Consider the following 25,145-nt stretch of genomic DNA (forward strand, 5'->3'; position numbering starts at 1 on the left):
TGAAATAAAGATGCTAGTGCGTTTTCAGTGCAGCAACCCCCCAGGGGTCAGAAGCACCTAGTCTCTGCCCCCAGGTAGACTAACTCAAGTGGCCCTAGGGCTATAGAGAGCTGGACTAACGTTAGTCACACCCGCTGACCCACAGAAGGAGGGCAATGTGGTCCGGAATGAGCCTTAGGATGCCTCTCCTGTTCCATGCCATGGTTAACGGGCTAGGGTATCTGGCATCAGGCCCAGCAGATCAAAATTGACTCCCTCTCCTTAGCAAGTTTCACTTCCTCTCTATGGGGACGCTCCTTCGTGGGAGAATGCTCTTCCTCACAGAATTCTCACAGGGCCCTGGACAGAAGCCTCTGTGGTACAGGCTTTCTCCCCAGAGCATATGTATCTGTGTGCTCCTGCTTCTGGCTCACTAGGGAGATTCTTAGTGAGCACAGATGAAGTGGCATTCAGCTTCAATCCCCCTTTGTCCTGCTTGGATATTTTCAAGTCCATTGACTCACTAGATCATTTATTTAACCAATATATACTTGCTGGGCATCTATGAGGCCTGCCATAGGTGAACAAGCCGTGAAGGATTCTTGGTTCCGTGGAAGCAATGTCCTGTGGACCCTGGGAATACCCGAGGAGGTGACTCCCAAGGGGCAGTCTGCTCGTGTTGGAAAAGGCACCTTGAAGAGACAGATTGCACAAGACTGCCTCTTCCAAAGACTCCTGCGCCTCTCCTCTGGGTCCATTTGTCTCCTAGATGAATGGTGTGCTTGCTTTTCATCACCCCTCCCCATGTGCAGGAAATATGCACAGAATGAACCGCATGCAGGTGCTGTGAGGACATCTAAGGAAACTCAGCAGAGACCATGAGGGGATGACTCACTCCGCAGAGATTCATGTCACCCATGTGTCTGGAATGATCTTTATTAGCTTGCAATGCAAACACAGTACTTCACTTTTATGTGTTTGAGTACCCACCTGCTCTTAGTCTCAGGAAGTACCCTGACTTCCTGAGACTCTTCCACCACCCTACAACTTACTGAGTTCAAAGGATCCCAGTCCTGCGACAGAGAGCCAGAAGAGAGAGAAAACGGAAGAGCCTTTGCCACCAGAAGTTAAAGGTGAACTGCAAACATTCCAGTGCTAAGGGTATTTGCTCATGGCTACTAGACTCAGTTGTTTCCTCCCAATGTCCTGAGCATCGTCACTTGAGCTCTGAGACCACACCCATTTTAGATTGTACACGCTCAGCCATTCCCCATAATGCTTAGCACTTTACTAATTGGGCCAAGCCTAGGAAAGAACCAGCCACAGTATGTCACGTTGGAAAACACCATTCCCACAAAAACTGGTTTCATGTGGGTTAGCATCTCGGGTCACATAGGCATATCCTGCCAGGAGTCCTACAGATGCACGCACACAAAGGGGGAAGGTCAACATTACTTACCAAACAAACACACTCATTTGGAAACACGGGCACCTACACATGAGAGTTGACAGGGAAGGATTGTCTCTGCCCTATGTTTGCAGGGAACCAAGGGCTCTTAACTGATTCCCTTCAATGAGGCAGTATTCTTAAGAGAACTTGTTCTCCCTCCCAAGCCTCGGCTAACAACTGGTCTACTGTTGAGTTCTAGACAAGATTGTTCTAGGATTCCATATTGGTGAAATCATGGAGTGCTTGTGCCTTTGTATTTGACTTCTTTCACTTAAGACAGCACCCCGGTCCATTCAAGGTGTCACACACTAAAGGATTTCAGCCTTTCTTCCAGCGGAACAGATTTTTCATGGTGTTTATTACTAGATCAGATTCACCCCATTCTTCAGGTGGCACTCACGTGGTGTTCACGGGAAGCTTTACGTGTTGAGAGATCATGAAAAAAGTTTATGTACGTTAAGAAATTCTAGGAAGCTAGAGAAAGGTCAGTGGCTAAGAGAGCGGACTGTCAACGCAGAGGACTCAAGGTGACTTGCCAGCAGCCATGTTGGCTCACAACTAGGGGATCTGAAACCTCTCCTGCCTCCAGGCGCAGGCACATGTGCACATTCCCACACGCTACAGATCACTTCACAATAGAGTAAGTCTTCAATAAAAACCCCAAAGTACAAAGACATAAAGTAATAAATGTGTGTGTTGTTGTTTTTGGTGTTTGTTTGTTTGGTTTGGTTTTTCAAGTATGGCTTGTATAACAGCTCTGGCTGTCCTGGAACTCACAGAGATCCACCTGCCTCTGCCTCCGGAGTGCTGGGAATAAAGGTGTATGCCACACCACCTGGCTTTTGTTTGTTTGTTTTCTTTTTGGATAAAGTAATAAATGAAAGACACTTTATCATCTTTTTTTTCATCTCGTTCCTTAAGAACAGATGTGTCCTTGACAAATAATATCTTAAGACTCATGAATGCATTGAACTATAAAAGGAATGTAAGATCACGATATGAAATTCGTAAAGCACTCAGTCTTCTTCTGATGGTGTGTATCTGTAGGCCCAGCTACCCAGGAGGCTGATGAGAAAGGGTGGTCCAAGCCTTAGAGATCAAGGCTCTCTAAGCACTCTGAGAAGATTCTCAGAAAACAGAAGGAACACAAAGACAAAATCAATTAAACCTTTAAATATAGAGAATAATACATACAAAACCAAAATGCCACTAAATGCCACTCTTCAGAAAAAAATACTTGTACATCTTTACATTTATAAAAATCGTCGTAAATTTTATAAGCATAAACTATTTTAGGGTTTTGTGTGTGCATATGTATGTGTGTGTGTGCACATGCATGAAAGGAATATATGTTGGTATCTCTGCAAGTCTCCTGTGCCCAAAAATCTACTGCATGTATATTTGTTGGGGGCAGCGTGTATGAGGAGGTCAGAGGACAGCATACTGGAATCTGCTCTCTCCTCCCTCCATGTGGTTTCCTGGGATCAAACGGAGGTCTTCAGGCCTCATAAGCGTATTACCCACTGTGCCCCAGGGTATCCATTATATTTTACACACACACACACACACACACACACACACACACACACAACACCAATGCCATTTTCTAGATACCAGCAGATTCCTCTTCTCTTTTTCAAGCTGTTTCTTTCTGATTCGAAACCCTGAGTTTCTCTGAAATTCCTGTTTTTTTTTTTTTTTTAATCTTCTCATCCTGAGAGTTTCTCCATTCTCTAAATTGGTTGCCAAGCTTCCATTGTACTCACCTGCTGCTAAATGTCCTCTTGGAGTTGGTAAGCCCACACTCATTCCTTAGCCCTCGACCCTGACTCATCTACCAGAGGATAGAATCCCCTCTGAAGTCCTGAGGCAAACCTTGCACACAGAGGTTCTTTTAGCCTCTCACTCTATAGCCTTCTGGGTACAATGACCTTTTCTTTTACATTCTTGCTCTCTGAAGTGGTCTGTCGCAACATCCTGCGCCTTCCGCTGCCTTCTTGAGTCTCCTTTATCCCCGGGACTGCCCAGGAGGCTTCTGTTCTCCCCTCCTATCTGCTCAGGGATCTCCCTGGAGGTTGTCTTCAGCTCCCAGGACTATAAACATGTTGACTTCACCTGTCTGACATGACCGCGCCTCTGGAGTGGAGTTTCGCAGTGGCTGCTAGCTCATCAGAGTTGTGATTTTATTTCAGTTTTAGCATGTCACATCCACAGCTTCTCTTTACATCTATTCCATTCATGCTTCTGCACTTTGGGGGCCAGAGAGGTGGCGGCCGGTCATTTTTCCTTCAGTGCCCTGTGGATTCCTTCAAAGATCTGCACTCTTATCTTGCCTCTCTGTTCTAAGTCCCTTCATCTCTTAATTCTTGACTGCAGTATTTATGCATTAAGCCAAAAGACAAAGAGTTAGGTTTCACTATAGCCTTTCAAACAGACCATTTTTAGTTTTTTTCTCGCTCTCATCTTTTCCCACTTTCACATCATATGTCCTTTCCTCCCATTCCCCCCTCAGCACTTCCTTTTCCTTCTTCATCACCGTTTTCTAGCTTTTTGGGGGTTTTGTTTGTTTTTTTTTTTTTTTTTTTTGTTTCTCAGCCTTTACCCTCAACTCACATGATCTACATATATGAACAACATTCAAGTTTTAGCTTTCTGGGTTTGAATAACTTTGCTTAAGATACAATTTTCCTACAAGTTTCATAATTGTATCTTTCTTTATAGTTAAATAAATACAACATTTTCATTCTCTCATGGAAAAGTCTGCTGGATACTATGGGCCTGAAGGCTGAAGAGGGATGCCCCAATGGTACAAAAGAACTTTGGGTGACTGTCCAGGAAGCTTTATTTCTAGAGTTTTGGAAGTTGCTTACAATGTATTTCTGTTTACTTAGGTCATGTTATATCCTTCTGGAGTTTTTGATAGAGTTAAAAAATTTATAGTTATAGTTACAGTTTTCCTTAGTTATGATAAAAAATAAAAATAGATACAAATATTGTAACTGTAATTATTTTTTGATACCTGTAATTACCTTACCATGTAATTTTACTATGTTAAGGTTAAAACCTTCCTTTTTATTTAAACAGATAAGGGGAGGTGATGTGGGATTCCCCTCTATATGCTGTGGTTACCATTAATGAATAAAGAAACTGCTTTGGACCTATAGCAGGGCAGAACTTAGTTGGGTGGGGAGGACTGAGCTGAATGCTGGGAGAAGGAGGGGTGGAGTTAGAGAGAAGTCATGGAGCCACCAGAGACAGATGCTGGGAACTTTACCCGGTGAGCCACAGTCATGTGGCAATATACAGATTAATAGAAATGGGTTAAATTAATATAATAGTTAGCCAGCAAGAAGCTAGAGCTAATGGGCCAAGCAGTGATTTAATTAATACAGTTTCTGTGTGATTATTTTGGGTCTAAGCTAGCCGGACAGCGGGAACGAATAAGTGGCCTCCTCCAACATCTATTTATCTGTTGATGCTCTAGGCTATTCCATTTTCTTGATATTGTAAGTGGAGCAGCAACAGACGTGGCTGGCTGAGCAAGTACCTCTGTGGTAGAGTACAGAAACCTTTACAGGAATGTACAGGAATGGTACAGCTGAGTCATTTGCTTGTTCTAGGTTAAATTTCTGTGGAATCTTCATAATGATTTGTGTTCATGTGTGTGCAGGTGTCTGCAGAGCTGGAGATGCCCCAGAGCTGTAGTTACGTGTTTGTGAGTCACCTGATATGGGTGCTGGGAACTGGACATGGGTCCTCTGGAAGAGCAGGAGGTGTAATGGGCATTTGTGTACAGTCCCACCAGTACTGACACTCAGCAGGGTTGCTCTTAGATTTCCCAGATACTCAGCAGGCTACTGTTAGATTTCTTGGTGATAGCTATTTGACTGTCACGAGATGGAATCTCAAAGATTTTTAATTTGCATTTTAACTTTCTTTTTATTTATTCAATGTGTCTTTGACATCGCACATTTTGATCTCATTCATTTTCTTGTCCCTTTGTATCTTCCCTCTACCCTCTGCAACCCCACCAAAATAAAACAAAATTTAAGAGAAAGAAAGGAAAAAAAAGTAAAAATCTCTTCGTGGAAGCTACAGTGTGACACAGTAAGTCATAGGGTAAACTCCTTTATCCATTTTTCTTTACTTTCAAGTGTTCTTTGCGAAGAGTCATTGGTCTGGTTTGAGGTCTCCAAATCTGCATTTTCTTAATGACTAGGGATGTTGAATGCTTTCAAAAACACTTGTTGGCCATTTGTATTTCTTCTTTTGAAAACTGTTCATTTTATTAGCCCATTGTTAATTGTCAGTTTTAGTAGAAAAGTAATGTTTAAATTTTCAGTTCTTTATATAAATTTTCCAAATATTAGTCACCTATCTGGTTCTTCCCCATTCTGTGGGATGTCTGTTCACCTTGCTCATAGCTCTTTTAACTGTGCACAGAGTTTTTGATATCATGTAGTCCCATTTGCTAATTTTGAGGTATTTCCTGTGGCATTGGAGTCCTGTTCAGAAAAGTCTTTCCTGCTCATCTATCTGAAAGAGTGTGTTCTATGCTCATCTCTAGCAATTTCAGTGTTTCTGCTTTAACCCAAGGTCTTTGGTCCACTCTGAATTGATTTTGTGCAGGATTACAGATGTGGACCTAGTTTCATTCTTTTGTAAGTAGATATTCAGTTTTGATGAGATAATTTGTTGAATAGAGTCTAGTTGTGTGAATTATGTATTAGTTTCTCTCTCTCTCTCTCTCTCTCTCTCTCTCTCTCTCTCTGTGTGTGTGTGAGAGAGGGGGGGTAGTGGGGAAGAGAGAAGTCTAGTGCTGTGCAGGTTTTGTCTCTATAGCTCTGGAGTATAACTTGAGATCAGGTATTATGATACTTGCAACAGTATTCTGCCTGCTTGGAGTTGCTTCCAGCTAGTCACGATTTTCAGCACTTTCCTGTGTTCCCTGTTTCTCCTCTTTCAGAGACTCCAGTACATTGTTACGTATTCAGCCTCATACTGTTTTCCTTGACTTCTGTTTTATTTGGAATAGTTTCCGCTCTTATGTTTTCAAATTTACTAGTCTTTTTCTGTAGTTTCCACTCTTCTTTCAATCTCACGAATGCATTTTCCACCTCAATCTTGCATTTCTTATTTTTGCTCTGTTTGGGTCTTTAAAAAAATCTGTTTCATGTCTATTCTAAAAATGTTTGTTTTGTTTGTATTTTACTGTCTAGGACATATGGAGTATATTGGCGTGCTGCCTTAACATCCTCACTCTCGAATTCTCCTCCTCATCTTTGAACTATTTTCTTCTGGGAATTTTGATGGCATACCCTGCTGCTACACTCTGGGTATTTCTTAGAATGTTCTCAGACATTGTTCTAGGATTCATTTAAGCACCAGGAGCTAGACTGACAATTTCCAGGACTTAATGTTAAGATTTCTTAGGGAAAACCAAAGCAGACTCTAGGCCAGTTTGGCTGTGTTACTGAAGCATTGCTTTTCACCATTTCACAGACCTTCAGTTGCCCTTTCTGTGGTCATCAGCATAAGCGCGCACAGATCAGCAATTCACTGAAAACTCATGGGATCTCCTCTGCGGATATCTCAAACTCGTCTGAGTGACTTCCATCTGGCACTTGAGCCTACAGATTCTGGCTGCCTTGGTCTCTCTACATACCCACCTGTGTCTCCTCAACTCCAGGAGGCACCAGGCTGTGATTTGCTCTTAAGTACCTCAACCTGGCAACTTTCCAAGCACTAAACTGGGGGCTTCCTGAGCCTTACCTTGATAATTTCTCTCTCAGGGGTTGCTGACCCATGTTACCTTCTGTTCGACGTCTCGACGTGTAGCTACAAATATTCTCCTATAAACCTGGACTGCTTTCTCTCTACCCACCTGGTCCCGCTCACTAGCTCCTGCAGCTGCTTATGCAATAACCACTCTGAGGCGTAATATTAATTATATACTCTTTGGCCTATTAGCTAAGACTTCTTTTTTTTGTTTGTTTGTTTGTTTTGTTTTGTTTTTCGAGACAGGGTTTCTCTGTGGCTTTGGAGCCTGTCCTGGCACTAGCTCTGTAGACCAGGCTGGTCTCAAACTCACAGAGATCCGCCTGCCTCTGCCTCCCGAGTGCTGGGATTAAAGGCGTGCGCCACCATCGCCCAGCTAAGACTTCTTATTAACTAACTCTTACATCTTAAATTAACCCATTTCTATTATTCTGTGTATCACCATGAGTCTGTGGCCTACTGGTAAGGTTCCGGTATGTCCTTCTCCTTGGGCAGCTACATGGCATCTCTCTGACTCCACCTACTATCTTTATATATATATATATATATATATATTCTGGTTATATTTTTCCTGCCATAGGCCAAAACAATTTTATTCATTAGCCAATAAAAGCAACACATATACAGAAAGGACATTTCACTCATTGAAGTGTTGTGTTTAACACCGAGTCCTTGGATGATCTGGAACGCATTTCTTCTTTCAATTTGCACATAGTAGGGGTTATTAACAGAACTGTATCTTCTCTCACAGTGTGACTGGATTTGGAGACTGGGCTTAAGGAGGCAACTAAGGTGAAATGGGGTCATCAGGGCAGGTCTTTAAGAAGAAAGTGACACACCATTGATGGGTGTGAGCAGAGGAAGGTGCCGTGCGGACTCCGAAAGCAGTGGCTATCTGTAAGCTGAGACTGGATGGGTCTCTGGAAATGGACCCTGCCAGCACCTGGATCTTGCACTTCTAGCTTCCAGAACTGTGAGAAAATAAATTTATAACATTTAAGAACTCTGACTTATAATCCCATATTATTGCAGCTCTAGAATATTGATGCAGCAATACTCCACCCTTATTGGAAGATACCCAGTACACTAATTGGTCTTGGTTTGCTTTGAGACAGGGTCAGAATGTATAGCTCTGACTGGGCTAGAATTCACTTTATGGGATCAGGCTAGCCTCCAGCTCATAGAGCTTCACTTGCTTCTGGCTCCTGAAGGCTGGCACTAACGGCAGGCACGGCCACTTCGGCCAGCTGGACTGATGGTCTTATTTTTCTCTCACAGACCTGCAGTACAGCCTCTGCCATGTCCCACTTCTCTGGTTTCTGAGCTGCCTGTTCTACCCGCTGATCAACATGTTGACTCTTACACGAAAACAACACTCTCCTAATTGCCATAACTGTCAAGGTTTTAACATCAAATGGGAAATTTACCTGATTTGTTCTTTATGAAGCCTACTGGGAAGATAACTCAGTAGGTAAGTATTTGCTGCACAAACATTAGGATCTGAGATCAGATCCTCAGAACCCACATAAAATCCAGGTACATCCGTACATATCTACTACCCCAGCACTGTGGAGGCAGAGACAGGTAGACTCCAGGGCTCACTAGCCAGTCCAATCAGTGATCTCTTGGTTCAGTGAAAGATCCTGTCTCAAAATGTATGATGGCCAACAATAGAAGAAGACACTTAGTGGCAACCTCTGCTATCCACTCCTGTGCATACACATGTGCTCATTCATGCCTCCCCAGCATACCTGTACATGCATATGCAACACAGACACACAATACACACACACACACACATAGACAACACAGACACACCATACTCACTATACCACACCACACAGGAGAACAGACCATACTGTTGATCCTTCTGAACAGGTATTAGAATCAGTTGTCAAGAACCACCAAAAGCATCATGGGGGTTTTAATTACGATGTGTTGAAACTGTAAATCAATTTGGGGAGTGTTAAAATATTTAGAACAGTCTTGTCTTGTGTTGTCCAGACTTTTTGTGTCTCTGTAACCCATCTGAAATAAGAGTTTCAGGGAAGAAAGATTAATTTCAGATCATGTTTGCAGAGAGCTACTTATGAATTTCTGGCTTTATTGTTTGAGGCAAAGCAGTAGAGCGGTGTAACACTGTCCACATCATGGCGGTCAGCAAGCATGGTGGGAAAGGACCCCTGTGCTAGCGGGCCTCCCAGCTTACTGGGCAGTGCCACCCACATTCAGGGCAGCTTCCCATCCCTGAACACATCATCACAGACACACCCAATGCTATGCTGTCCTGACCTCCCAGGCCTTTTTCATCTAATCCAGTTGACAATCAAGATAAACTGTACTTCCTTTTCATGAATGTAAGATCAGTTTCAATACACCAAGAATTTCTTTAACATTTTGGAATATAATTTTATAGGATAGCCATGAAAGTCTTGCACTTTGTGAGATTTATTCTTAAATACATTTTAACTGTTGTTATAAATTGATTTAAAAAAAGTTTTCAATTTCAAATTTAATCAAGTTGCCTTCTCATATTATTCTATCCAAATCAATACAAAGAACAAGCATTATGATTTTATTTTCTAAGGCTATCATTAGATAATACAGAAAAATTAAAAAACAATCAAAGTAAATAATCATATGTGATATCCTTCAACACACAGGTCATGCTTTTCAATCCAAGGTCTTATTACAGCGCATGCTCGTCAACAGAAGATGTTCTGTAGTGCCCAAGGAACACAGACTAACAAAGCCGCTTGAGAATTCTCTGTTCAGATCTACAGCCCGTTATTTGACTGCGCTGTTTTCTTGATATGTTGTTGTTTGAGGTTTTGTGTTTTCTAGGTACATACCCTCTGTGGGATATATATCTGGTAAAGATTTTCCCACATTCTGTGACCGTCTCTTTGCTTAAGTGACTGATTCCTCTATGTACAGAAGCTTTTAGGTTCCGTGAGGTCCTGTTTGTCAACTGTTTGCCTTACTTCCTGGGTGACCAGTCTTATTTAGAAAGTCCTTATCTATGTCTATATCTTGGGACGCTCTCTAACTTCCCTTCTAGCGGTAGAGTTTCAGGTTTATGTGGAGTTCTTTGGAGCTGATTGTTTGATAAGATGGAAGATAAGGATCTAGTTTTGTTCTTCTACGCGTTCACGTCCCGTTTTCCCAACACTGTTTGGTGAAGATGTCTTTTGTCCTCTGTATATTTTTGACATCCTTGTTAAATGTAGCTGTAATTGTACAGAAATAAATCTGAGTTTTCTGTTCTAGTCCATTACATTTCCGTTTTTATGTCAGTCATTATGGTGTTTTTGTTATTATGCTCTGTAGTATAACTCAAGACTAGGTATAGTAATACCTTTCCATATGAATTTTAAGATTTCTTTCTTTGAAGGATGGCACAGGGACTTTGATTTGGATTATATTAAATCTACAGGTTGCTTTTGGGGGGATGGTCATTTTCACAATATTAATTCTACCAGCCTATGAGCATGGAGGCTTTTCTATATGCTTGATTGTTTCTATTGCTTTCTTAAGAGTTTTAAAGTTTTCCTTATAGAGGTCTTTCACCTCCTTGCCTATTTTTTAATGCTATTGTTAATGGGATTGTTTCCTATTTTCTTTCTCATTGTGTTTTTGTTGTTGCAGGATGTTTGATTGCTCTGCAAAACCCTGAGACTGTGTTAATAAAATCAGCCTTGAGCCAGCAACTAGTCCACAAGAATTAGCCACACCAAATCCAAGGACCCTGGAAGAAGGATAGCAAGATGCACAGGAAGGAGTAGGGAGGGACTTGGAGATTTTTTTGGTCTTTTTGTTTTGGAACAAATGGAGAGACCTGGGTCTGCAGCCAAAGGAAGTTCAGCTGGTTACTTCTTGACCCTTCTGAGCTGTCAGGTTTTTACCCCAACATCTGTCTGCAGAGCAGTAGTTAAAACATCAGTAAGGCCAGGTGGTGGTGGCGCACGCCTTTAATACCAGCACTCGGGAGGCAGAGACAGGCAGATCTCAGTGAGTTCAAGGCCAGCCTGGTCTACAAGAGCTAGTTCCAGGACAGGCTCCAAAGCTACAGAGAAACCTTGTCTCGAAAAACCAAACAACAACAACAACAACAACAAAAACCCTAGTAGATCCAGGTGTTGCCACTAAGCCAACAGAAAAACAACATTTTGTATGTTAATTTTGTATTCTGCCAGTTTTCTAAAAGTTCTAGGAGTTTTCTGGTGGAATCTTTAGGGTTTCTTATGATCATATCATTGGCAAACAAAGATAGTTTGACTTATGTTCCTATATGTATCCCTGTTAGTTCCTTCTCTTGTCTTATATGAAAAAGAAGTGGGGACAATGTTATGAGTGAGTTTTTCTCCATTTATGACAGTTTGTCATGAGTTGCTTGTATGGAGCCTTATTGTGTTGCAGTATGTTTCTTCCAACACTAATCTTTCTAGGGCTTTTATTATGAAAGGATGTTGGGTTTTTTGTCAAAGGTTGATTTTGCATCTATTAAGATGGTCATGTGATTTTTGTCTTCATTTCCATCTATATTATTTGTTATATTTAGCCACTTAGGCAGAACTATTCCTGCATCTCTGGAATAAAAGCCAACTTGATTATGGTCAATGATTTTTTAAAAATGTGTTCCTATATTTAGCTTGCAATTATTTTGTTGAGAATTTTTGCATTTTTGTTTATGAGGGGTTTCGGTCTATAGTTCTTTTTTGTTTTGCTGTGTCTTTATCTGCCTTTACTGATGGAGTAACAATAGCTTCACAAAAGGAGTTTGGAAGTGCCTCCTGTGTTTCTTTTTTTTAAAAAAAAATTTATTTATTTATTGTGTATACAGTGTTCTGCCTGCATATATGCCTGCAGGCCAGAAGAGGGAACCAGATCTCATTACAGATGGTTGTGAACCACCATGTGGTTGCTGGGAATTGAACTCAGGACCATTGGAAGAGCAACAAGTGCTCTTAACCTCTGAGCCATCTCTCTAGCCCCTGTGTTTCTTTTTGTAGACCACTTAGAAGCACTGTTGTAGCTTTTTTCTGAAGGTCTGGTAAAATTCTGCTGTGAATCCACCTGTACCTGAGCTTTTTTAGTTAGTAGATTTTTATAAAAAATGTTTTGAAACTTTATTTTATATGTATGCATGTACTGCCTGCATGCCTGTGTATGCATCACTTGTAACCTTGTGCTCTCAGAGGCCAGAAAAGGGGGTTGGATTCCTAGGAACTGGAGTAACAGACAGTTGTGAGTCACTATGTGAGCGCTGGGTCAAACCCGGACCCTCTGCAAGAGCAGTGAGTGCTCTAAATCATTGAGCCCTCTTTCCAACTCCAGTAGACTCTATTTATGACCACTTCAATCCCTCACTTGTAGGTCTGTTTAAATTGTTGATAGTCATCTTGATTTAACTTTCCTGAGTCAGTCAGATGTATCTAGAAATTCATCTATTTCTTTCAGGTTTAGCAGCTTATTGGAATATAGGTTTTCAGAGCATGTCCTTATGATCTTTCTGAATTCCCTTGGTATCTGTTGTGATGTCTCCCTACTCATCTCTAATTTTATTCGCTTGAATCTTCCTTTACATCCACTGGTTAATTTGATTAAGGGTTTGATAGTCTTGTAAAAAGTTTCAAAGAGCTAATTCTTCATTTCACTAATTCTTTGTATTATTTTGCTTTTATTTTATTAATTTCCACTTGTGATTATTTGTTTCCATTTACTGTTTTAGGTTTGGATTCTTCTTGTTTTTCCACTCTTGAAGTATATCACTAAGGTTTTTACTTGTGCTATTCCTGATATTTTTAAATGTAGAAACTTAGAGGTACAAGTCCCCTTTTAAGACTGTTTTCACTATATCTAAAAGGTTTGTATATTGTGTACATCTTTAAAATTTCTTTCTTGATTTCTTCAATGTTCCAGTTAATAGTATGATGTTTGTCTCCATAAGTTTGTGTATTTATGGAATTTCTTTTTCTGTTTAAGATTTGTTACAATGTGATCAGATAGAATTCATGAAGTCATTTCATTTTTTCTAATTTGGGGGAACTTTCTTTGTGTCCCAATATGTAGTCTACTTTAGAGAAACTTCCAAGAGTTTCTCAGATGTACCTTCTGTAGTGTTTGGGTAGAATATTTCTGTAGGTATCTTTTGGGTCTATTGTCTATGATATACCTAGCTCCAATGTTTTCTCTATTAATTTTTTTCTGGATGATCTATTCATTGACAAAAGTAGAATATTCAAGTCACCGTTTGAGTTTAGTGAGTATGTGTTTGGAATTGTAATGTCCTCTTGGTGAAATGTTCCTTTGATCTGAATAAAGTGACCTTTGAATTGCTTCTGATTAGTTTTATCTATTTTGTCAGATTTATCATAATGCTTCTTGCTTGTTTCCTGGCTCCATTTGGGATACTTTTTTCCATCCTTTTGTTCTAAGGGAGAGGGCATCTTTGACAGTGATGTGTGGTTCCCGCAGATGACAAAAAGATGGAGCCTGTTTCTTTAAAAAAAAAATTAATGACATTTATTTATTTACTTGTGCATATACATATGAATGTGTGTATATGAATGTGTGTGTGCGTGTGCACATGCCACAGCTCATCTGTGAAAGTCAAGGAAGAATGTGTAGGGTGTGTAGGGAGTCAGCTCTTCCTTCAGGCTTGAGGACTAGCCTTAACTACAGAGCCATCCTGCGAGCCCTGAATCCTGCTTTCTAATCCAATCAGCTAGGTTTTGTCTTTTGAATCGGAAATTGAGGCCAGTAATAGTCAGTATTCTCACTGAGAGGAGTCTATTAATTGTTGTTGTTTCGTTGTGTTTGCTTTCTTAGTCCTACTTTGTATGACAGCTATTCTACCATCACTTATTGTGTTTTGTATTTGTTTGTTTGTTTTCTGCAGCCTCTTCAGAGTGCTTATTCTTTTCTTCAGTGTGAACCGTTCCTTCCAGGATTCTTGGCAGAGCCAGCTTGTCAGTCACCAGCTCTCTTAGCCTGTTTCTCCCATGAAAACCTTTCTTTGTCCTTCAGTTATGATGAACAGTTCTGCCGGGAGATGTAGTCGGGGCTCATATCTATGGTCTTTCAGAACTCGAACCATGTTGCTCCAGACTCTTCATGTTCTTAAACTTTTCGCTGAGAAACCAGATGCGTTCTGTTGGTGCTGTCTTTCTATGGGACTTGAATCTTCCCTGCAGGTGCTGTCAAAGCACTTTTTATGTTGTATGTTTAGTCTCTTAACTATAATATGATGTGGTTGCTTACTTTCCAGACCTGTCTGTTTGGTGTTCAGTGTGCTTCTTATTTATGGGGACTGGGCATCTTTTTCTAGACTTAGGAAGTTTCTTCTATGATATTACTGGAAATATTTCCTATGCTTTTGATCTGGATTCCTCTTTCTTTTATGCTCATAAGTCATAGAGTTGATCTTTTCCCAGTGTGTCAAGGTTCTTGCTTATTCCATGTGCAGGTTTTTAAGAAATGTATCACTTTTTTTGATTGAGTGACCTAATTCTCTACCTTACCTTCAGGCCCTAATGCTCTGCTTTCTATGTGATCCATCCTGTTAGGGAAACTTCCACTGAACATTTTTATTAGACTTGATGAATTTTTCATTTACAGCTTGCCTTTAGTCTGAGTTTCCTTCAGTATCTCTATCTTTTCATTCAGTTGAAATGTTCAGTGAAGTTCTCTTATTTTATCCAGCTGTGTGTTTGTTTACTTGGACTTTAACCAGTTCTTTTTTTTTTTTTTTTAGAAAGTTTTTAAAGTGTTTTTAAAGAAGCTTTTTTCATGTTCTCTTTGAGTTATTTGACTACTTTTATAATTGTTCTTTTGAATTCTGTGTCTTGAATTTCATCCAAGTTGTTCCCATCAGTGATCATTACTATGGAAATAGCCATTTTGGTGGAGATGTAGCATTTTCATTTGTGTGTGTGTGTGTGTGTGTGTCTTTTGAGATAGAATCATGACATCTTTAGTTAGGTCACTGATTGTGTATTTTGCTATGAGTCCTTGACCCACAAGGTCAGAGTTCTAAGGCAGGGCAGTGGGGTTGGTGTTCAGGGAATCCTGAAGGTTCTGAGTCAAGGCGAATTGTTCTCTTACTAGGACCCTGTGGGGGAGTCTTGAGGTGGGATATGGTGCCAGGTGAATTGGGAACAAAGATGAAGTGAACAGATCTCTTGCCCAAAGAAAGTCTCAAGGTGTGGCAGTGAGTTAGGCACCTGGAGAAGGTCCAAGGGAAGACAGGGCAAAGCCAAGAGGTTAGCATATCATTTCCAGGTCTGGTCGCATGGCCTGCATGTCCAGAGAGCCATAAATGGACATTGGGTGGTCATTTTCCCTTTGTGGTTGGTCTATATAAACAAGTAAGAGTTTGCGTTTTATCACCTTGCCAAACTATTAATTTCAATAATTTGAGTATTTAAAAATTTTTTGGTATGTATGTCATTTATAAAAATGACATTGTTCCTTTCAACCCTGTCTCTGTTACTATTTACTCTTGGTTTATTGTGCTGGATTTGAATGTTTAATACAACGTTGACTAGAAAGGGATATTTTTGTATTGTTCCTAATTTTAAAAGGAATATTTTCAATATTCTTCATTTTAAATGGTATTTTAAGGAGCCTGGTGAGATGGCTCAGCGGGAAAGGTACTTGTGCGAGCCTGAGGACCTCAGTAACTTATTAGTAAGTTTTTATTCTACATCTGTTGAAATGACCACATTGTTCCCCTCCTTCATTGTTTTGGTTGACTTACATTTATGTATTTACTAATAATAATTCACACATTTTTGGGATATGCATATGACTTAGTCATGATGTACTTTTTGGACATTAGATTTGGTTTGCTAATATTTTATTTAGGAAACTTAATCACGTTTCTAAATGTGATCACCTTTTCTTCTGAGGATCTCTCTCCTTGCCCCTTTCTCTCTGTTTCAGTGCCAAAGCTGAACGGCTCCATAGGAGGTATTTCCAAGCTTTAATTTCCTAATATTTGGTAAAGGTTGTGCACGTATAGAAGATAAATTTTGAGTTACATATAACATTTTTTTTAATTTGGATTTTAAAGATGTATGCCTTCTGTTTTCAAGCCTGTCCATCTTGCTGTTTACATCACTCCCTTCTCCCGGAACAACCTTGTCCACAAACCACCCCTTCCAGCTCCGCTTTCCGAGATTTGTGTGATGAAGTGATGGTTCTATGGCCCTTTCCTTTTGGGATGTCTAACTTGACCTCTGCTCTTGTGCTCTTATCTCCTTCTTGCAGCTCTGTACCGCTGTGCTCCTGAAACATCAGCTGGACATTCACTGTTCCGTTTCCACTCTGTACCTTTTCTGTTCATTCCCCAAATTGTGTCTGTCTTGTTTTGTTTTTCTGAGCAGGGCTTCATATAGCCAAGGATCAAACTGACTATGTAGTCAAAAATGACCTCCTGTGTTCATCTCCTGGGTGCTGGGGTTACAAGTGTATAGAAACATACCTGGGTTTTATTCTACAACTTTGATAGTTTAATCAATTCTGTGTTTTTACATTAATTTTAACTTTTCTTTTGGTTGTTCTAATGACTGTCTTGTGGTTGTCTAATTTTATTTAATTTCTAAACTACTAATAATATCCCACAATCCAATCCACATGAATGTGTATTTTTTTTGCACCCCCGAACCTAAATGACCTCGAGTAGAGTTATTCTCAAAATCATGTTCAGCCAGAAAAATTGTGTGATATGACTATTGTCTATTTCATTAAAAGAGTTTACAAACAAAACATTATATCATTTTTAGGCTTGAAGCAAACTGCTAGGCTCTCATGGTTTTACCCCCTCACGTGGTCAATCACCCTAGCCCTCACACTGACATCGCTGTCAGTCCATAGTCACAAGAAGTCACCAGGAGAGCCATGGGAGCAGTCAGAGCTTAGGATTCGCTAGTCACTGTGCTGTGTGCCCGGTGAGGGTGGGGCCCCGAGTCTACGGAGTCCAGAGCTAGAGAAGAGAGAGACATCTTGTCAACGTGAATAGCCATAGAGCGGAACACTGGTTCACCTCTCAGGTCGTATGCGCCACCTGCTGCGAATACCACAGCTCCCTGACTGAGCGGGCTCTCTGTATCTGGAAAGAAGTCCCCAGTTCCTCCCTAGGGATGCCTCATGACTGGAACTGACGTTCTCACAAAGAGTTATTCCAGTGTCCTAGTACTTCCACACAGTGACATGGTCCGTGTCGTGGGGCTAATCTCACCTCTCCTTCTCGATGGAGGCCTCCTGATTACATGCTGCATTCCATGGGATTCCCTAAAGGAATCATTGTCCATCACATTTGTTGAACATTACCTAAGTTTTTAAAAAAATTTTTTTGTTAAGGATTCTGTTTTTAGTAGGATATGTGTGTGTTATGTCCCATGTGCGCAGGTACTTGTAGAGTCCAGAGGGGTACCAGATTCCCAACAGTTGTGAGTCACCTGATGTGGGTGCTGGAACCAAACGGGTCCTCAGGAAGAGCAACAAGTGTGATGAACACCCGTCCTCTCTCCAACCCTATCACGATGGCCTTGTGATGTCTTCTTTACCTATTGGGCAGGAAGAGTTTTTCTCAGTCTTCCTCCCAACTTCCTTGTGTTGGGGTTGCTCTCATCTAGAGCTTCAGGAACTCTGAGAAGCGGATGCCGTGTTGGATTTTGGTACATACAAGATAGATTGGAAGATGAGTGTTCTTCTATGCGAAGTCGAAGCCTTTCGTCTGGGCCTCAAAATCTTTCAGAGTCTTTCCAAAGCCTAACTGTTCCGCCGCATTTCTCACATTTCTCACGGCAGTCCAAAGCACTCTCGGGCCAAATCCCCACCTTAATCTTTGCTGCCCTGAAGTGTCAATTTCTTCTTCTGAAACTTGGCTCAGCTGTCCTTCTTTTAGAATCTCAACGCTTTCACCCTGAAACCCTTCACCCCGCCATTCCCGCCCAGATGGGTAAACTGCACACCCTCATGCTCCCCTGCAGCTCACCATCTCCGTTTCCCAAACCCCTGCTGGTCCTATGAACCTCTTTCTACTTGCCTGCTGCTCAGTACTCACCGCCCCTCCCCCCCCAGCCTGTTGGTCTGAGCTCATTGAAGCCTGGGACCAGACATTCATTCTCTAGCCCCCCTCTTCCCACCACCATTTGGACCTATCGCAAGAGGCTCCCACCCAGCAAGAGCCCAGTCACTGTTCTGAAGTGGATTGAGAGGAAGTGGTGCAGGGCGTCGTAGCTCATCTGGACTTAAGAGCAATGTTTTTTAAAAGCCTTTCTGACTTCAAAGCAGGCCGTTAAAGACAGGTTCCTAGAAGGCCAGAGGGAAGAAGGCAGAAGCACGTTACTGTCGTTGCTGTTGACGCTGGACCAGGCACTGACCAAGCACTGGCCTTTGTACAGCGTGAGTATCTTGTGGTGGCTGGGCTGGAGTGTACCTCAGGCAATGGTTCACACTCACACTCTGTTCTCTCGCCCTGCTCACCTAGCTTTTTCTTCTCTTCTCCATTTCTTTTCACATTTCCTTCTTTTTAAAATATTTTTATTTTTTGAGATTATGATAAAATTATATCATTTTCCCTTTCCCTTTCTTCCCTCAAAGCTCTACCATGTATTATCCCCACACCATCCTGCTCTCTTTCAAATTTATGACCTCTTTTTTTTAAAAATTAACTACTGCTGTTAGAAATGTATATGTGTGTATATATATATTCTTAAATATTAAGCATCGCCCCCTTAGTTCCTCTAATATTACTTACATATATATGCTTTCAGGACTCACATTGAGACTGGACATCTGATGGGTGTGCTCTTCGCTGGGGAAGGCTATTCCCCCCATTCTCAGCTCTCCTTGGTTGCCTGTAGTTCTTTATTATGCAGGGCTGAGGGTTTGGCTATCATGTCCATGTGCACTGGTACTGTCCTGCTGAGGCTATGCTTTGGTAGCTATGTTGGTGAGACTTCACGGGTATGGATTCTGGCATTTCTGAGAGACACTCTTGGAATCTTCCAGGCCCTTTCTTTCTCACAGCCTTTCTGCCCCTCTTCCACAGTGATCCCCGATCCTTGGGTATGGTTACGTTGCCTTCTTGGTTTCTTGACTGCAGGATTGGGGACTGAGCCCTTGACTAGGCAAACACCCTACCACTGAGTTAGGCCTTGTTTCTAAGCCTTTGTTTCTATCTACTGAGTAATATTCCTTGATCTGCATTCACTATCAATAAGAGAGTCTGTGCTTACCCCCAGCCTCCCAACCTAATAAGTACTTCAGAGAGAAAGAAGGAAAGAAGGAAGGAAGGAGGGGAGGCAGGCAGGCATGTTAACATAATTTGTTTTTTTTTTTTTTCTAGGAACCTAAATCATCTTTCTCGTTTGTTGAGATTGTTACTTATTCAGTGAAATTTTGGTGAGTGAGGCCAGACAAGAGAGGGCCCAAGTCTGTGCTTGTCCAAGTCCAAACAGCTGCTGGTGACGACCGGTGACGACCCTGAAGAGGCAGCAGTGTGGCTGTTTTCTTCGAGGCTGGCGACAGCATGGCCTTTGTCCGAACAAACCTCAGCTGACTTCGAAGCGGGCTCGTGAGAGGCTCGCACCACCCCCAGGAACACCCTACAGACAATCCTGGATCAAAAGGAAGTTTTGCAACAGGTGGGCTCTCCCCTGCACGTTCCCAGGGACCGTCCAGCCAGACTGTGAATCAGACACAGTTTAGGGCTGGATGCGCATGTGTTAAGCCAGCGGCCCTGCACGGCAGTGCAGGTATTCGAAGCTGAGCCAGGCACAGGCTCTTCCCGTCATGTCTGGCTGGCCTCAAGTTGTTGCCTGAAGGTGGATTGCGGAACCTCTGATGTACTGCCAGAGGGGTCACTGGAGGGTTGTGTTTTTGCTCAAAGGTACTGACGTCCTCTTGTCTCTGTCCATAAGTCATAGCTCTGAAATGCAGGTACTGGCAGAAACGTCTCCAGCTGCCCAGGGCTTCCTGTGACAAGTCCCTCAGATCCTCTGCCATCTAGCTAATAATACGTGGGGACGCTGCACGCGCGCATGCTTGTGTGTGTTTGTGTGCGCTGAAATACTGAGTGTGACACTAACAGTGGAAACCAGAAACGTCAGAGATTTTGTTAGAAAGTCACAGGGGCAGCTTGACCCCAGTGGACCCCGCTTCCACGCGAGCGCTCCGTGGGTCTGCCCCCACCCCAGATCCTATTGGCTAGCACAAGAAATGGCAGGACAGAGGCAAGAACAAGCTTCAGATTCTGCATGCAGGTCTTCCACTTGGGCATAAGTAAAAGTAAAATTTTAGTCTGACCCGGGGATTTAACTACCCCGCCTAGAGAAGGCATCTTTTAAAAATTGGTCAGTCAAGAGGAAATGCAGCTTCACAAAGGACCAGTGATTTGTATGGGAGCTCCCTTCCCTTTCAGGGGCGCTCTGTGTGCAGAGCATGGGCACCCCCTTTCCTGTTAGGGACGTTCTGTGTGTGGAGAGCGGGTGCCCCTTCCATTAGGGCGCTCTGTGTACAGATACAGTTGTGCTGTTACTTTTAAGCCTCGGTGACCAACCCCGTGACTTTCTTGGTGATGGGAGACACACACCAGCTTGTTGAACCTATTCTCTGAGATATTCACACACGCGTGCAATGCGCCTGATCTTATTCATTTCCTGTTCCCTTTCTCCAGTCCCCGCCTCCAGCTCCTCGCCAACACATCTCCAACTTAAACTTACGTTTTTAGTGACCCGTTGAGTCCAGTTAATGCCACCTGCATGTGTGCAAGTGTGGGGCCGTCCACTGGGACCTGGGGGACCTGCCAGTCACCGTCCCCAGAGAAAAGCGACCCCTCCCCAGCAGCTCTTTAGCAATTATGCCGCATCCACCTTTAAATACTGGGCATTCATCACAGGCTCTGGCCTCTCTCTTAGCTTTTGACACAGAAGAACCTTTGGAGTCCCTGGAGGCAAATTTTAATTTGTATCAAGTGTTCAAAAAGAGACTGCCCTGCAGGCAGACAGGTGTTTCCTAACACAGGTGAGGCAGGGCTGGTGGTGGGAGCAAAGCAGTTTGTGGTTCTCAGGAGAGGCTGTATTTCTTCATAGGTACAGGCCAAGAGGTGAAACTGTTCTCTTTCTTTATTTTCTAGTGTTTAACTAAAATACCAACGCTTTGTGTCTGTGGGCAAATCATAGGGCCACTTGTTTTCTGTGCCATCTAACTTTGCTCAGGGTGACTACAAGTCATGCAGACATGGGATAGCTCTGGCTTTTCCTTGCTTTCCTAGAGAAATCCCCCCTAAACAGAGATGTTTCAAAAGCACCAACACTGTATTACTAAGAGAGATTTATTTTCTTTTTTCTATTTATGTAACTTTTTTACTTTGTTTTTTTTTTTTTTTTTTTTTTTTTTTTTTTTTTGAGACAGGGTTTCTTTCTTTGTGTGGCCTTGGCTGTCCTGAAACTTGCTCTGTAGACCAGGCTGGCCTCAGACTCATGGAGATCTGCCTCCTGAGTGCTGGGATTCAAGGCTTGTACCACCACCACCAGGTAGCACCCAAATGCTATGTCTCTGTGGCGTCTTTTCATGTGGTTTTGCTCCTGATTAATTTGAAAGGTTAATTAAGTACCCACTGTGAGCTGCATCCAGAACCTTTAATGAATGCTGAGTATATAAGGACATATCAGACACAATTGTCAAGGACTGGAGAGAAGGCTTAGCTGTTAAGAGCACTGGCTCCTCTTCAAGGACAGGGTTCAATTCCCAGCACCCACATGGTGGCTCTCAAGTGCCTTAAACTCCAGTTCTCAGAGATCAAATGCCCTCTGTGGGCCTCCACAGATACCAACACACACACACACACACACACACACAGAGGCATGCACACACATGCACATAAAAGAAAATGAATCTTAAAATCAGTGTAACATACTGCATTAACAAACAAAACTCATCTCTTTTTGCATAGAAAAACATTTTTAAAAATTCTACATGGCAGGGAGGGTAAGTGGGGGAAGTGGGAGGGAAATGGGAGGAGGGGAGGAGGTGGAAATTTTTAATAAATAAATAAAAAAGAATTCTACATCAATTTCTGATTACAAAACAGTCCTAAGCAAGCAAAAATAATAGTACATTTTCTCAGTTTGATAAAGAGAGTCTATAGGAAATCTACAACCACTATAATTCTTAATGGTAAAATTCTTAATACTTTCCCCCTTTAAATCATAAATAAATCAAGGATATCTGCTTTTACCAATTAACATTATATTGGGTGATTAAACCAATTTGATAAATCAATGAAGGAAGAAGCCGAGGTGTCCCCCATTTGAAGAAGACATATTCACACTGAACTAACAAGTGATTTAGCAAGCTCAAAAGATGTGCTAGCAATATAAATAATCTTATTTTCTTTCCACATACTAGAAAGGAACAGTTAGATATTAAAATTTATAAAGCATTGTTCACGATAGGGTGACATCTCAGCCAACTCATCCAAGTCCTGTACACTACAGAACGTTAGGTGCCAGGTGTGGGGGACGCGCCTGCATTCCCAGAAGAGGCCGTGAATCTCTGGGAGCTCAAGGCCAGCGTTGTCTACACAGTGGGTTCCAGGACAACTAAGGCTACAACTTGTGTCCAAAGTTGTAAAACTGCTGAGAAATAAAACCGTACAACACTTACAGACTAGAAGGTGCATTCAGAAATCAAAAGACTCAATATTTTAAAGATGCCAGCTCTCTCTTTCTCCAACCATGCCAATCAAAATCTTAGCATGATTTTAAAACTGAAAATTGTCAGAGTGTGGAGGATATAGCTCCGCGATAGTGAGTTTGCTTAGCATCGGTGAAACTCTGAGTTCCATTCCCAGGACCAAATACAGACATGCGCACAGACAAAGCCCCCTTTGCCGTGACGGAGAACCTGGGCACAGGTCCTGGAGAATGCATCACAAACATCTTTGTAGGCCACTGACATCTGATGAAGGACTTACAGAGGATGAGTAGAAAGCTACCAAATTAAGTAGGAAAACCCCCACCACAACCAAATGAAAGAGAAGGAAGAAGATTCTCGTAAATTTGAGATATACAACCAAAAACATATACAGATGACAAATCAAAAGCAAACATGAAAAGATGGTTGCCTGCTGTGACCCACAGAGCCTTGGGGCTGACCTAACTGGGCAGTGGGGATGAAGGTCGCCGTATTTGCACACCAAACACTCCCCAGAGCCCTCTCACAGCCCTGTGTGCCTTGTCTTGATCATGCTAATGACTCCACAGATAGAAATAAGTCTAAACTGATCAGACTTTATACTTTAAGTAGGTGGGGTAATTGTATGTTAATTATATTTTCATAAAGCTGTGGCTTGTTTCTCTTACAGTCCTGGGGACTAAACCCAGGATCCTGCACATATAAGATCTTGCACTCAGCCGCGTCCTCTGCTCCCAGGGTCTCATACACAGCTCAGACTGGCTTCAAATTCATGACTCTCCTGTGCTAGCATCCAAAGTGCTAGGTGTATAGGTGTATACCGCCATGCCTGACGATAAAGTTATTTTTTAAAAAAAAAAAACCAACAATATTAAGTCTGCATATTCCTTAGGCTATAATTGTTCACTGCTGTGTCAAGAGCAGCGTGACCATGTCACCATCGTCAACTGTCGGCGTCCAGGGGGCCTGCTTTCCCACCACGCGTTTACATCTAATTACCTGTCTCAACACAATTGCAATGAATTAGTCCCCCAGTATTTTTTTTATGCTAAAAATACTTTTTACCCTGGCGTTCTTCTCTTATATCCAACTATTTGTGAAAGAAAGAAAATTAACTTTCACCTGTGCTGTGGCACTGGAGATGATAAAGAACACTAGAAACAAAAAAGGCAAACACAGTCTACCTCAAACCAGAGAAAACAACAAAGGGCAATTAGATGTCCAATTATGATTATGTCAGCCTGGTTTGGTGCCATAAATTGGATTTCTTCAGCCTTCAAGAATGGTGTTTTAAATACTTCAAGCCTGGATTTGGAGAATGCACTCAGGAGTTAAGAGTACTTGCTGCTCTTGCAAAGGACCCTGATTTGGGTCCTTGTCCCCTCAAGGCCGCTCACACCGTTTTTTAAGTCCAGTTCCAGGGAGCGCAACACCTCTTTCGACCTCTGGTGCAGATACATACATATAGGCAAAACACTTATACAAGAAATCAGTCTTTAAAAAACTAAATAGTTTCAGCCTGACAAAGAAGGTGAGTGTTCTGGCTACTTTCATGTCAACACAGTCTATAGACATCTGAGAGGAGGGAACCTAAGTAGAGAAAATGCTTCCACAAGATCCTGTTGTAGTCAAACACGTAGGGGATTGTCTTAATTAGTCATCATGGGAAGGGCCAAGCCATTGTGGGTGGGGCCATCCCTGGGCTGGTGGTCCTGGGTTCTATAAGAAAGCAGGCTGAGCAAGCCATGATGAGCAAGCCAGTAAGCAGCACCCTCCGTGGCAGCATCAGCTCCTGCCCTGTTTGAGTTCCTGTTCTGACTTCCTTGGATGATGAAGTGGGCGTGTGAGCCAAATAAACCCTTTTCTCAAGTTGCTCTTGGTCCGGGTGGTGTTTCATCACTGCACTAGCAACCCTGACTAAGACAGTGAGTATCTCGTACCTGGTGGTGCGCCCCCGGCACATTGGCATGACAAGGATAGTGCTCACTGATGGCCGTGGGAACCAGGTCAAGTCACCTTTCTGGAATGAAGTCCCATTATCTGTAGAACGGAGGTGATGCTACCTTCCCTAGGGTGGGCTGCTCTGAGGTTGCAATGAACTGATTCTAAGAGCTCCTGTCTCATGGCATTTCCTAGATGCCTTTGAGTAAATCATATCTGTTGATTTTCATGGCAACCTTGACTTCAAAGAAAGCATGCTGAAAATATATCAAATAATGGAGCCATCATT

At 42.2% G+C, this 25,145-nt stretch overlaps 1 long non-coding RNA gene across 1 annotated transcript in view; it reads left to right on the forward strand.

Annotated features, from left to right (window-relative positions):
* The window catches only part of LOC126513266 (uncharacterized), a 28,384-nt gene extending 6,800 nt beyond the window's left edge, over positions 1 to 21,584 (forward strand). The window contains exons 2-4 of the long non-coding RNA XR_007595278.1: positions 8,486 to 8,678; positions 18,506 to 18,619; positions 19,566 to 21,584. This is a non-coding gene — a long non-coding RNA (uncharacterized lncRNA). The remainder of the gene's footprint in view (positions 1 to 8,485; positions 8,679 to 18,505; positions 18,620 to 19,565) is intronic.
* The last annotated feature ends 3,561 nt before the right edge of the window (positions 21,585 to 25,145 follow it).

The sequence above is a fragment of the Alexandromys fortis genome, unplaced genomic scaffold (genome assembly GCF_014885135.2).
Source record: "Alexandromys fortis isolate MF-2015 unplaced genomic scaffold, M_Fortis_MF-2015_v1.1 scaffold_127, whole genome shotgun sequence".
NCBI classification, from domain to species: domain Eukaryota; kingdom Metazoa; phylum Chordata; class Mammalia; order Rodentia; family Cricetidae; genus Alexandromys; species Alexandromys fortis.